The following is a 13,938-nucleotide window of genomic DNA, read 5'->3' as shown; positions in this document are numbered from 1 at the left end:
GTAAAGAGATAAAACAAAAGCACCTAGAAAGATAAACAAGTGAAAGATACTAAGAAACCAAGGGCTAAACATCCAAGGCAAGAAAAAGAACCACAAGAAGTAAGCAGAGTACTGAAGCTCTGTTTGCCATCTGTAGCATCTCCCCGTGAGGATGTGTTAGTTGTCTATTATTGATAAGTTGGCAGCTTAAAGCTGCAAACGTTTCCTGTCTCCATTTTTATAGGGTCAGGAATCCAGGCACCAGTTGGCTGGGACTCTCCCTCAGGGTCTCTCGCAAAGCAGTGATTAGTTTGTTGGCCTCAGGGTCTCTCGCAAAGCAGTGATTAGCGTGTTGGCCTCAGGGTCTCTCGCAAAGCAGTGATTAACACCTCGGCCAGGGCTGCAGGTAAAGGCAGGGCTGTTGGCGAGACTGGCATCCTTCCCCACTGGTAGCCAAATATGCCAGTTCCTTGCAACATGGACCTCCCCATGGGGCAGCTCATGACATGACAGCTGACTTCTCAGAGAGAATAGCTCGAAACAGGCACCAGCATTTTTTTGAAACTTAATAATCACAAAAGTAACGCCCCATCACACTTGATTTACTGAGTGAGTGAGTCACTAAATCCAGGCCATTCTCAAAAGAGTAAATCACTCAAAGACATGCATACCAGATGGCAGGGATCACCGGGGGCCACCTTGGGGGTTGCTTACCTCATCGCGCCCTCTGACCCCCAGATTCATGTTATCCAGCTAGGACTGGTGAAGCAACTAGCCTCTTAGCCAGCCTCCTTTGCAGCTAAGTATGGACACGCAGCTTAGCCAATAGAATGTTTGAATAAATGGTGCAGACCATCCCAACAAGCCCTGCTTCCTCCCATCCTGCTAGCTTGAGGCCAGTAAAGACTGTGACCTTGGAAGCCGCCAGCTGAAGGTCAAAGAGCCACAGGATGACTCACTACTTGAAGGCTTTTTATTCTTCTGATCCAACACAACATTGTAAAAACAACTATACTCCGATATAAATTTTTTTAATGTTTTAAATTAAATAAGTTGAAGAACTGAACACTTCTCCCACAGAATATTTTAGAAGGCAGATGTTTAAACTACAGAAGGTCTAATGCTCAGAACTCTGCTACAATAGCGAATGGGGAAATAACCCAGGTACGGCTCACTGAGACCTGAGAACATCCATATGGGCTTTAGCCAGCTTTCCCAGAGGTGGTAAGACTCCAGCCGGGTCTCAAAGGAAGCAGAATCCCTGAGCAGAACAGACTGACGGGCGAGACCACCCTGATCGAGCGCAGCGCGGTTCCGGTCGCAGGCGCCTCCCGCTCCTTAGCTACCGCCGTGATCCTTTCCGATCGGCCCTCGCGGCCCTCAGCAGGCAGCTGAGAAGCCGTGCGGCCGCAGATGAGACATGCGCCCTCCCCGACCGGGTCTGCTTCCTCATCTGCGACGCTCAGAGCAGGCCTGGGTCGACTCCGTTTCCTGCCAGCCCCGGCGGACGTGGCTCGGAGGTGACATTGCTCTTTCCCTGCAGGGCTCACGGAGGAAGGAGCATGCGAAACGGTGTCATCCAAGACTGCTCTGCCGCTTACCCTCCTGAGCGCTGAATCCTTAGCCCCGTGGTCTTCTTACCCACGGAGAGAAGGAGGAGGCTATGATGACATCCGTGAGTCAGCGCCGACTCAAGCGAGCTGACTTCTCCTGGAAACACGGAGCCCTGCCCCGCTCGTTTTGTGATTTGCAGCCAAGTCTGGGCCCATGCAACCCCCGCTGAAGGCAGGCGACTTATCACAGTGAATCGTATAGAAAAAAGAACCCCGTTTACATTTAGCATCATCTTAGGTGACACCTAGGGGCTCCCCGGGGGGCGCTAGTGGTAAAGAACCGGCCCGCCACTGCAGGGGCCATAAGAGGTGTGGCTCAGCCCCTGGAGGCGGGCAAGGCACCCACTCCAGGACTCTTGCCTGGAGAACCCCATGGACAGAGGAGCCTGGAGGGCTACAGCCCATGGGGTCGCAAAGAGTCAGACAGGACTGAAGCGACTTACACACACACACACACACACACACACACACATACACACACACACACACACGCACGTGATACCTATAAGGGGTTAAAACCACCAAAGAATTCAGTAGGATCAGAAAACTCAATGATTCAGAAACAAGACCATCTGAATTGGGTTGTCTGAGCAAGAAGGCAAAACAGTCAGACACCGGAAGGCCTGGGGGTTGCAAGCTTTGAATGTTGCCCAGGAACTCTGGATAAAACTGGGCTCACAGCCTGGTCTTGCTACCTGCTGGGAGTGTGTTCAAAAGCGGGTTTCGGCAAAATGTAATATCAGCCTGAGGAAGATTAGGTAATTGCATTTTCTGTGACTTTCAGATCACCACAGCAGCAGTCTCTTTGGATCTGCTCAGAAAACAGGAAATATCACAGTGCTTCATAGAATTCCCTCACAAAAGCAAAAGGACGAGCTCTTTCCCCATGAGGCAGGGTAAATCCTGTACCTATGTTGGGAGATGAGATGTTAGGTATCCAAATGTTTGAAAACAATTTAAATTTTTCTGTGACCTCTCAGACAGGTTATCTTGTCAAGGCTTAATTCTATCTCCTGTGAAGCAGACACGGGAATACATTCTTTACTGATGGCTGCAGCAGTTGGCACCAAGTATGTCCAGTGCAGGGAACAATAGTTGGCATAGAGATATTATTACTCCCCTAACACCCACATGGTTGAATAACTAGGTATTCAGAGCACGTACCAAGGCTAGGTCCCATCCCTCTGAGGAGGCTGTTTCAGCTGGTGAGGTCAGAAAGGCCTTCTTTCAGGAGAAGCTTTTGAAAAGATCATGTAGAACCGGTCAGAACGGCTGACCAAAATCAAATAGCCTACAAACAATAAATGCTGGAGAGAGTGTGCAGAAAAAGGAACCCTCTTACACCATTGGTGGGAATACAAACTGCTACAACCACTATGGAGAACAGTGTGGAGATTCCCTTAAAAAATTAGGAATAAAACTACCATGCTACCCAGAAATCCCACTGCTGGGCATACACCCAGAGGAAACCAAAATTGAAAAAGACACGTGTACCCCCAATGTCCACTGCAGCACTGTTTACAACAGCTAGGACATGGAAGCCACCTAGATGTCCACTGGCAGATGAGTGGATATGGAAGCTGTGGAACATACACACACTGCAATATTACTCAGCCATGAAAAGGGACACACTGAGTCAGTTCTAATGCAGTGGAGGAACCTAGAGCCTGTTATACAGAGTGAAGGAAGTCAGAAAGAGAATGACAAACACTGTATCTTAACACATATATATGGAATCTCGAAGGATGGTAGTGATGGTCCCAAGTGCAAGGCAGCAAGGGAGACACAGACATAAAGAACAGACTTTTGGGCTCAGGGGGAGGAGGCGAGGGTGGGGTGACTGGAGAGAATGGCATTGGAACATTCACATTGCCATAAGTCAAACAGAGCCAGTGGGGGCTGATGGCTGACACAGGGAACCCGGAGCCAGTGCTGTGACGAGCTGGAGGGGCGGATGGGGAGGTGGGGGGAGGCGGGTTCCAGAGGGGGAGACACACGCATGCCTGTGACTGATTCACACTGATGTGCGGCCAAAACTATCACAAATTGTAGAGGAATCATCCCCCAATTAAAAAAAAAAAAAAGGTGATGTGGAAATGGATGTTACAGAGAGGGAGGTGACCACTGGGGAACCTCGAGACCTGGCCTCTGAGGGTCCCCACTCTGCTGTCGCAATCCTCCCAGCCCTGGGGCTCCAGCCCGGACCTGTCAGCTCCGGTTTGCTGTCTCACGACCCAGTGGCCTGTGCTGAGGCGCCACCTAAGATGCCCCACCGAGACCAGCTTGGGAGGAAATGTTTTCCGGCACGCCGGGGAAAAGTTACTTCTTGTCTGAGCTTCAGTGTTCTCTTCTGCCAAATGAGAAGAACATAGAGGACCAGAGGGTCATCTTTCTTTAACGTCAGAACCCCCTTTCCAAACAAAATGAAATAAAGTACCTGTTTACTAGCGTGGCAAGAAACGCCGCTTTGTTTGAATGTTACCCACTCAGCCTCCTGCTTACTTCCCCTGCTGTGTCCCGCGAGGCTTCTCCACAAAGGCCGACGCCTCTGAGGAGCAGAGGGGGGAATCACAGAACCGCGTGCCAAGGTCCCTTCTGACTCCAGCCTCTGTGTGTTTATAAAGTCCAGGAGCTCTGCTAAGGGTCATGGTTACTCCCACCAACTGCAGAAGAGCATGTAAGCCCACCCTGATGGCCGTGGGCACAGAGACCCCCAAACCCTGGAAAGAAAGAGAAACCAGTCACCCAGACACTCTCCCAACACAAGGTCACATTCAAATATCAGACATCGGACAGACGCGGACCCAGAAACCGGAAGTCGACTGCTGATAGCTGCGTTTCAAGGGAAGTTCTCTCTGTCACGTTTCCCAGTGGAGACGACGTCTTGGACAGATGCAAGTTTTAGCTACCACCCTCCAAAGAACATTGCCAGATGAATGTTTCTCTTTAGGTCAATGAGGGCCTACTGAAGGCACCAATGAAGGTGCCTGTTCTCAGGCTGTGTTAACTAAGTTATGCAAATGCTGTGGGACGCAACAAGCGCTGGACGGAAAGGTTCTGCTGGCTGCGTGTTCACTGGGTGTCCGACTCTTTGCAACACTGGGCTGTAGCCCTCCAGGCTCCTCTGTCCATAGGATTTTCCAGGCAAGACTACTGGAGCAGGTTGCCATTTTCTTCTCCAGGGCATCTTCCGACCATAGGGATCGAACCCTCGCCTCTTGCATCTCCTGCATTGCAGGCAGCTACTTTACCAATGAGCCACCTGGGAAGCCGAAAGATGATGCCCACTCTGGAAAAAAGATGGTGGATTAGCCAGTCCAAATCCGACTAAGCAGTGGGCTATTGCTGTGTCTACAAAGCATGTGATTGTTTAGAAATCTGAATTTGCTAGCTATTTAGTCCAAATACTGAAATTTTCAAAGTAATCTTTTAAATGCTTCAAAGAAACTTACATTTCTAATCTTATGATTCAGAGACAAGCGTAGCGAAAAGAGTTGGAGGACATTTAGTTAAGCGTGTCCTAAAGCATGGGTTCCATGTCTTTAAATTTTCATCTCTATGGAAAGAAGGAGAAAAGGGGTGTGTGGCTAAATAAGGATAAAGAATGCTGCTTTGAAATAAGGATTTATAGAGTCTTGGAACAGAATAATAGATGTGAGTGCAAACTCAGGATGTCTATACCAATAAGTTCCAAGCTGAGTTTTCAAGACTTGGGTCTCAAAAAGATACCAAAATGCCAGCATCTTCCACAATCCAGGGGAAGGCATGAAGCTCTATTTTGTACCACATAACTGACCCTTTGGACACAACAGACAGTTAACATGTAGGCTGGCTATATGATTTCAACTTTTTAACTTTTGGACTGGCTCCCAAAAAGGCAGCTGGATACATCAAATTCTCTTTTTAAAGTATTTGAACTAGAAAAAAAAAAAAAAGGTGAAAAAAAATTTTCAGTTTTTCAATAAGATGATGGACCTCCAGGGGGTGAATAGCCACACCCACGTGTAAGTTATGAGGAGTAAAAAAGAGAAAAGTGATGGGAAACACTCCACAGAAGGACAGAAATAAACTGAAGGTAGGAACACAGAAAAATCACAGTAATAGCAGTGCTCTGGAGGAAAGGCACTTACGATCAAAGACAAGAACAATGGGGTGAACCAGGGTGGTCGATACTCAAGCTACTGCCAATCAACAGATTTGATACGGTAATTATCAGAAACTAGGAGGGCCTGGCAGTCTGAGATACTAGGAATTTGACTTTGCCTTATGAGCCTTGAAATTCTCAGGATCAAAACTGGCAGACAGCCCAAAATGTTTTATGGAAGTTCTTTGGCTGGTGAGAACCCCTAGCTCACAAACAAGTCTTCAACCCTGACTCCAACCAGCCTCCCGGTGAGTCTCCAGGTGATGGAGAAGCCTCCACCCACACCCCCCTAGAGGCTTCATTCCAGAGTGCAGAGCCTGGAACAATGAGTAGCTAACAAAGAACCCATTTTCACCCCTAGAAAGTGAAGAATCAACCTGATTTCTATTAACCCCCTTGCTATGAGCTTCCTCTAGACTACAGAAGCTAGAGATTAAAGGAGACGGCTGGTGGTTAAGAAGGACCAGTGTAGGTGATGAAAGAAGCAGTGCCCTGGAGTCGTGACGCCATAGCTTAAGCTCCGGCTTCTGCACTCGCAATTTATCCTTTGACGAGCCACTTTAGCTTCCTGACCCTCAGCCTACACATTTCAAGAGTGAAAATTCGTAACGGCTATTTCAGGATTATTGAGAGAAAGCAGTCAATTAATGTGGAAACGTCCAACGCAGAATGAGAGCCTCATAAATCTAACGATTTTCACAGAATTGCTTTCTCTCAAGGCTCCTCCAAAAAGAGATCCGAGACAGATGATAACTGTGTTCATAGCAGAACAAAAATAAATTATGAAAGGGCTCACCGGGAATTGCTGAAATGACTGGAAATGTTTGACTTGAAGAATAAGAGACGAGATAAGAGTGGGCATGATCGCTCTCTGTCTTGGGAGAGAGGGGTCTTGCTCAACATGCAGAATCAAGCATAATACTAATGTGGAAAACTTAACCTTAAACTCAGTCGCTCAGTCGTGTCCAGCTCTTTGCAACCTGGTGGACTGTAGCCTGCCAGGCTTCTCTGTCCATGGGGTCTCCCGGGCAAGAATACTGGAGGGGGTTGCCTTTCCTCCTCCAGGGGATCTTCCGGACCCAGGGATCAAACCTGCATCTCCTGCACTGGCAGATTATCACCACTGTGCCAGCTGGGAAACCCAGTACTAATGTGTAGAAGATGCAGAAAGGGCAATGCGGCTTTCCCCACAGGAAGAATTTTCCAAAGGTAGACTGCCCAGAAAGTCCCCATCAGGCAACAGAGGACCCTGCGTCTGACCACCCTGGAGGCACCTTTCTCATCACAGTCTACATCGTGCTGGGAGTTGTCAGGGCCCAACTCTGGAATCCAGGTAAGGCGCCCTGGTGCACAGCTGGACTGCGTGACAGTCTGCTGGGGATAGTCTAGGAAAGGGAGACTCCAGACTGGTCCCTTCCAGTCTTGATAGTCTAAGGCTCTCTGGTCTTAGACAGACAATAAGCAAGTGTTGTCTTGGACCTTAGACAGCAAGCAAGTGAACCTGAGGAAATGCCTACCCCAAGTCCATTTTCCAGAAGGATGCACAGGTAGGTAAGCACGCTCCATAGTAACCGCCAGCTGTAGATTCTTTTGTTGCTATTATTTATTTTTATTTATCTCCCTCCGATTGATGCACCAGGTCTTTGCTACAGAACGCAGAATCTTCAATCCTTTGTGGCATGCGGAAGCTTTTGTTGCAGCATGTGAGATCTAGTTCCCTGGCCAGGGATCGAACCCAGGCCCCCTGCACTGGAAACTCGGAGTCTCAGCCACTGGACCACTGGGGCAGTGCCTGCGGAGTCTTTAAATCATAACATTCTTTTCTCTCTCTGAGCAGAAATACATAAGATTTTCAGCTAACATCTGACATGAAAGAAGACACAGGCCTGCAGGTCTGGAATCTCTAATTCCATTCTCTTTCTGAGGCCACCCAGCTGCATGGAACCCGTGGCTGAAGAGATCTCACTACGGCAACAGAGTTCATTCTGTGGGTTCACAGACCACCCCGAACTGACCATTCAGCCCTTCCTGATGTTTCGCAGTTTCTATCTAGTCGCCCTTCTGGGCAATGTGGAGATGCTTACTCTAACCCCCAGGGACACCCAACTCTGCACCCCACGGACTTCTTCCTGGGCCTTCTTTCCCTGCTGGATGCCTGCTATGTCTCGGTCATCACCCCTCCGATCCTGGCCACGCTGACCACAAGCCAAATGGCCATCTCCCATGGCCGATGTGCAGCCCAGTTCTTTTCTTCACCGACTTTCCCATCGGCTTCACCGTCCATTCACTCTGCCTGCTCGCTGGGATGGCCTATGGCCGCTTTGTTGCCGTTAGCGATCCTCTGAGCTAGGATGTGGCGATGTCCCTGACGCCTGTGTCTGGGGGTCATCGAGGGCCATCCTGTGTGCCGTGTGCGCCTGTACCCTCCGCTTCTGTGACGACAATCAGATCCACCTCTCCTGCCTTCTCCCACCCCTGCTAAAGCTTGCCTCCAGTAGCACGACGCACAGTGAGACTGTCACCCTCTTTTCTGCCAAACTCACCTTCCCGGCCAAGGGCGTGGTCGTCCTGGTCCCCTGCCCGCTCATCATCAGAACGATTCTGAGGGTGGCGTCTGCTGGCAGGAAAGCCAAGGCCTTCTCCGCCTGCGTCTCCCATCTCACTGCTTTTGTTCTCTGCGACACTTGCCTTCACGTGCCAGAGAAGTGACTCAGACAAAGTCCCCAGAGAGCAAGACCGTGTCTTTTACACTGCGGTCTTCCCTATGCTGTATCCTTTGACCCACAGTCTGAGGAACAAACACATAGAAGGCGCAATCAGAAAAGCCATTTGTATAATTCAGTTCCCAAGGGATGTAGCTTAGATAAGGGTCCTTCATTCCCACCCACATTCTCCCCAGAGAGATGAGCATCAGTAGCATCAACGCCGTATGAAGCTTACCCTAAAGAATGAACGCTTTCACCAGCACCTCGGAAGTGCGCACGAACTACCAGCTCTGCAAGAAAAGCTGCAAGCTTGGTGAAATTTGTTTGGCTGGTTCCTTCTGCCTCTGTTTTCTTTTCCTCTTCCTCTCTAGTCCAGCCCCCAAATTCTCAGAGTTCTAGGGCAACTCTCTGATATCACAGGGCTAAACGATAGCATAATCCTAGTAAACTGATCACCACATCCAACCTCCCATTCCCCAACACAACCATGCTTGAGTCTCCAGTTACCCTTTCTTTATCCTTTGTCTCTATGCTCATTAATATCGACGTTTACTCTTTATGAAAGAATTATAGCTGGGGATCATGCTAATGGGAGAATAAGGGATTTTTTTAATGATATGGATAGCCTGCTGTTTGCTCTTTTTTTCTATTTTTTAAAATTTATTTATTTAATTGGAGGACAATTACTTTACAATATTATGATGGCTTATGCCATACATCAATATGAATCAGCCATAGGCATTTGTGCCATATGCTCTTTATAGGGGACACTCTTTAAAGATATGGCATAGTTTGGTTGAAGGCAAAAGAATGAAAAATTATATTTCATGGAAACACTAAGATAAAGAAGCTAGGATGTCTATGTAATTATTGAACCTGAGACTTTAAGGAAAAGAACACAAGCAGAGATAAAGAAAAACATGAATTTTTCAGAAGGACGTAACAATCATACATCTTTATGCACCCAATAACACAGCTTCAAAATACGTGAAGAAAATACATAGGTGGGTATGCTAACCCTTCTCTTCAGTAATATGTAGAAAAAGTAGGTCAAAGTCAGTAAGCGCAGACAGTTGGATACCACTAACCAAATTGATCTAATTGATATACATGGAATGCCACACATCCAAAGCCAGAAGAATCCAAATTCTGTTCAAGTTTATGTGGAACATCCACCAAAGTGGATTATATGCTGGTCAGGTCTCAGTAAATCACAAAGAAATGAAGTCAAGACAGACAAGTTCTCTTTCCACAATGAATTAAACGAATAATGCTAATGGCGGTTGAGTCAATAAGTCATTCGCAACACTTGACACCCCGTGGACTGCAGCCCGCCGGGCTCCTCCGTCCACGGGACTCTCCGTCCACGGGACTCTCCAGGCCACAGGACTGGGGTGGGTTGCCATTCCCTTCTCCAGGGGATCCTCCCAACCCAGGAGTCGCACCCAGGTCTCCTGCACTGCAGGCAGATTCTTTACCGAATGAGCTACAAGGGAAGCCCAATAATGTTAGAAATTAATGATTAAACGAAATTAAAGAATACAATCCTAAATAACCTGTGCAGGAAAAATAAAAATGGAAATAAGCAAATATTTTAAACTGAGCACTAAAAAAATAAATATGAAAATTTGGGATGGGGATGATATTAAAGCAGTGCTTAGAGTTCTAAATGGCTATACTAAGGGGGAAATGTCTTGAATCAATTATCTAAGCTTCCACTTCAAGAAGCTAGAAAAAAGAAGACCAAATTAAACCCAAAGAAAATAGAATAAAAGAAGCTGTAAAGATGAGAGAAAGATCCATGACATAAAAAATAGATGAGTGTCAATTATACCTCAACAAAGCTGTTAATAAAAATAGATTTTTAAAAACTCAACAAGAACTCAAACTTTGCTTCCTTGAAAAGATTAATAGAAGTCCCAAGTACCAGTAATATAAATTTTTAAAGGGCATTACTACAGATCCTATAGGTATCATAAAATAGAATAAGGAGATAGTATAACCAAGATCATGCCAATAAATTTGATAACAGAGAAAATAGACAAATTCCCTAATAAACATAAGCTTCACAAACTAAACTAATAATAAAATCTGAATTATCCTACATTTGTTGAAGGAATTGGATAAGCTTTAAACAACTGCCAAGACATTCCCACCTACAATGTGGGAACTCCTGTGGCAAGAACTCCAATCTCTCCGTGTGCTTTCTGACCCTTGGTACGATCAGTATAAAATCATAAGACTCCAGAGAATCATTCTCCAGTTTCTTACACTGTTAAAGATACATCTACCCTGTGTCCCAGTCATCCCTTCTCCTTGGTATGGACTCATGAGAATAAATGCCTATGTTCACCCAAAACAACTTTTATAGCAACGTCCACTGCAGCTTTATTCATAGCAACCCGACACTGAAAACAACCCAAATGTGTACAGAGGATGGATAAATGAATTGTAGTCTATTCACACTCAGCAGTTTTTAAAGAAATGAACAATTGATGATGCATACAACAACATGGACAATCTCAAAAAAAGAAAGTTATGATGAATGAAAGAAGCCAGACAGAAAGGGTTCACCTCTACGAAGTTCAGGTAGAGACACTGACCTATGCAAACGGAAAACAGGTGGTGGCTGCCTCTGGAGGATGAGGGAAGGATGACGGTCTGGGAAGGAGCAGGGAGGATTTCCTGGGCTACGGAAATCTGCTATAGCTTGATCTGTGCGGTGGCTGTGTGTGAACATGCCTGCTGTCAAGACTCATTGATCTGCACACTTAAACTGCAACACTTGGTGTATTTTGCTGTTGTTCAGTGGCTGCGTGTGCTTTGCTTCATTGCTCCGTCGTGTCCGACTCTTTGTGACCCCATGGACTGCAGCCCTCCAAGCTCCTCTGCCTGTGGGGATTCTCCAAGCAAGAACAGTGCAGTGGGTTGCCATGCCCTTCTCCGGGGGATCTTCCCAACCCAGGGATCGAACCCAGGTCTCCCGCATTGCAGGCAGATGCCTTCCCATCTGAGCCGCCAGGGGAGCCCTGTTCACTCACTGTCATGTCGTCAGTTACTATATTCATATTATACCTCAATAAAGTGCCGCTGCTGTGAAACCATAAACCTGTATTTAGCATCAGTTACCTTGAAGGAAGGAAAGGCTTTAATGCTTCACGAAGAAAAAGAGAAAGGCAGGAAAGAAAAAGAAGAAAGGTGAAGGAAGGAAGGAGGCAGGGAGGGAGGTGGGGCGCAGGGAAGGAGGAGAGGAAGGAAAGCACACTGCCGACTGAGAGGCTCCCCGGGCGGCCTTCACTGATACCTGTTGCCTGGCATCCTAGCCAGGGGAGCATTTGTCCCAGACGTTCCACTTTTTAACTGACAGCTTGACAGACTTCCATTGTTGTACTTCTACCTTCTACCGTGGTCAGTCTAATAGTGCGGGGGACATGTTCACAGGGAGCAGGGCTATCACGCTGATATGTGTTTAAATCTGAAAGACTAATCAGCCAAGTCTCGTCTCTCTTTATTTGATTCTTTCCAGAATGAAATCTCTTGTCCGAGGACAGCAAGTAAGGTGCCCTCTGCTTAAAAAAAAATTTTTTTAAAGAAAAAAGAAATCACCCAGACATAGGATCTAGAGACAGCTCTTTTCTTAGGTCTAGGATGGTGTTGAGAGAAATATTCAAATCTGCTGCTCCTGGCAGCCACTGGTGTACTAGCCAACTGTACTGTGGTCCATGACTCAGCACATGATGCCAAGGTTGTCCACTAGGCTGACTCCTGGGTATAAATGACCTCCTGCTATACTGTATTAGAGAGTAGTCTGAAAGCTTTTGCCACAGCACTTTGGTCCATTTTTGTACAAGGCCAAAGTCAGGCCAATATATATTATTGTTTGGTATCATTTGCATATTTTGCAGCGAGCACTTTTGGTGGAAAAAAAAACAGAAGTGCATGTTACTCAAGACAGTTAATGATGAACATATATTTTGCACAAAATGTTTGTCGTCATTTATCAGCCACTGCAGACGTCTCAGTTCTGTCCATGAGGATTTGGACAGTAGAAGGTGCGAATCACCTGAAGATGCATCGCCCTTGCTTTCAAAGCCTGTGCCCGACGACAACAATTCAAATAGGAGGTGTGTCTACATTTCACTCCGCACAGCACGACTTTTCAAACTCATCGAAACTAATTTAGCTCATTTCTTTAATTTCAATGTTTTGTGCACAGAGAGAAAATAAAACAATACTTGGCAATGTCTTGTCTCCAATAGAAAATTATAATTTCACACAGTGAAATGACAATGGTTTTATGTCAGCGTCATTAAAAACTTCAAACAGAAAATCTACTCCAATAATTTGATTTTTTTTCCCAATTCCTCAAAGCAAAGCTATTGAGAGTTATTCTGACAAATATGAAATAGCTGACATTATTGTGAACGCTGCTGTAAATTCCACATAAAATGTCAAGCTTGAAAACAACACTTCCTTGTTTATGTGCTGGTAAGACAAATACAAGTTTTACTGAAGCACGAAATCATGAAAAAAAGAAAAGGATGTTCTTATTGAATTATGAAACCTATGGCACAGACTTATATTTGAAGTCAACTGTGGCACACATAATTTAGAATCACATCCAAATAAGTTATGATGGTTTTTCCATCAAAATAGAAGCTATAGTTTTTAGCATTTACAAGTATTTTCATAGCGATACAGTTTAAAAGGGAGTACAAACTGTTTTGATCAAGATGGGATTGAATAACAAAAACAAAAACTCTCTGGCATGGCAGCTCAACATTTCTTTCCTGCTTCTTATCCACAGCATCATAGAAGTATGTAAGCCTTTGAAATGCTCCTCTTTAATCAGCCTGAGTGATCTACAATAATATTGAGCTCCTTTGTTTAAGTGTTCCCAAAATTTGAATTGTATTTATTTAAAATCAGTTAGAAATCTTGATCTTTAATCAAAAAATGTAAGGAATGGAGCACAAGAACCTTCAACTTTTGAAGGTTTTAGCAAGTTCCAAGCATTGAAAGCAAGTCTTGCAAACTAGAAGGCATTGAAATTGAAATTTATCCATTCCATTGAAAAGGAAAAACTAAACACACACACAAATCAATGTACAAGATTTAATTCTGAATTTACATAGTTGTGGCTTGGATTACATCGACTTGTGACAAGACTCTTTTTGGTGAAGTCCCTGATTGACTTGGAGAAATTTCTCTTCTGAACTGGAATGAAATAATAAAGTCAATCATTTTTCATTCAACATTTAAATTTGATGAAACATTCAAAAGATCATAATTTTATGATTTTTGTCTTAAAAGAAATTATCAAAGAAAAGTAGGTGTTCTAACTAAAGGTCAAAAAATGCACATGTGTACTTATTTTCACTGAAACATACAGTTCAATGTGAAAAAACAGAATTAAGAATATTCTCCATTCAGCAAAAATTTCTTAAAGCATACTAGACACCTCTATGAAGAAACAGTAGTGATTCCCTCAAAACTA

General features: G+C 45.4%; 1 pseudogene; it reads left to right on the top strand.

Annotated features, from left to right (window-relative positions):
- The first annotated feature begins 7,604 nt into the window (after positions 1 to 7,604).
- Positions 7,605 to 8,445, top strand: LOC138092294 (olfactory receptor 9I1-like; annotated as a pseudogene).
- Positions 8,446 to 13,938: the final 5,493 nt, after the last annotated feature.

The sequence above is a fragment of the Capricornis sumatraensis genome, chromosome 16, assembly GCF_032405125.1.
Source record: "Capricornis sumatraensis isolate serow.1 chromosome 16, serow.2, whole genome shotgun sequence".
In the NCBI taxonomy this organism is placed as follows: domain Eukaryota; kingdom Metazoa; phylum Chordata; class Mammalia; order Artiodactyla; family Bovidae; genus Capricornis; species Capricornis sumatraensis.
The sequence above is the reverse complement of the archived record's forward strand: the minus strand, read 5'-3'. Positions and strand labels throughout refer to the sequence as shown.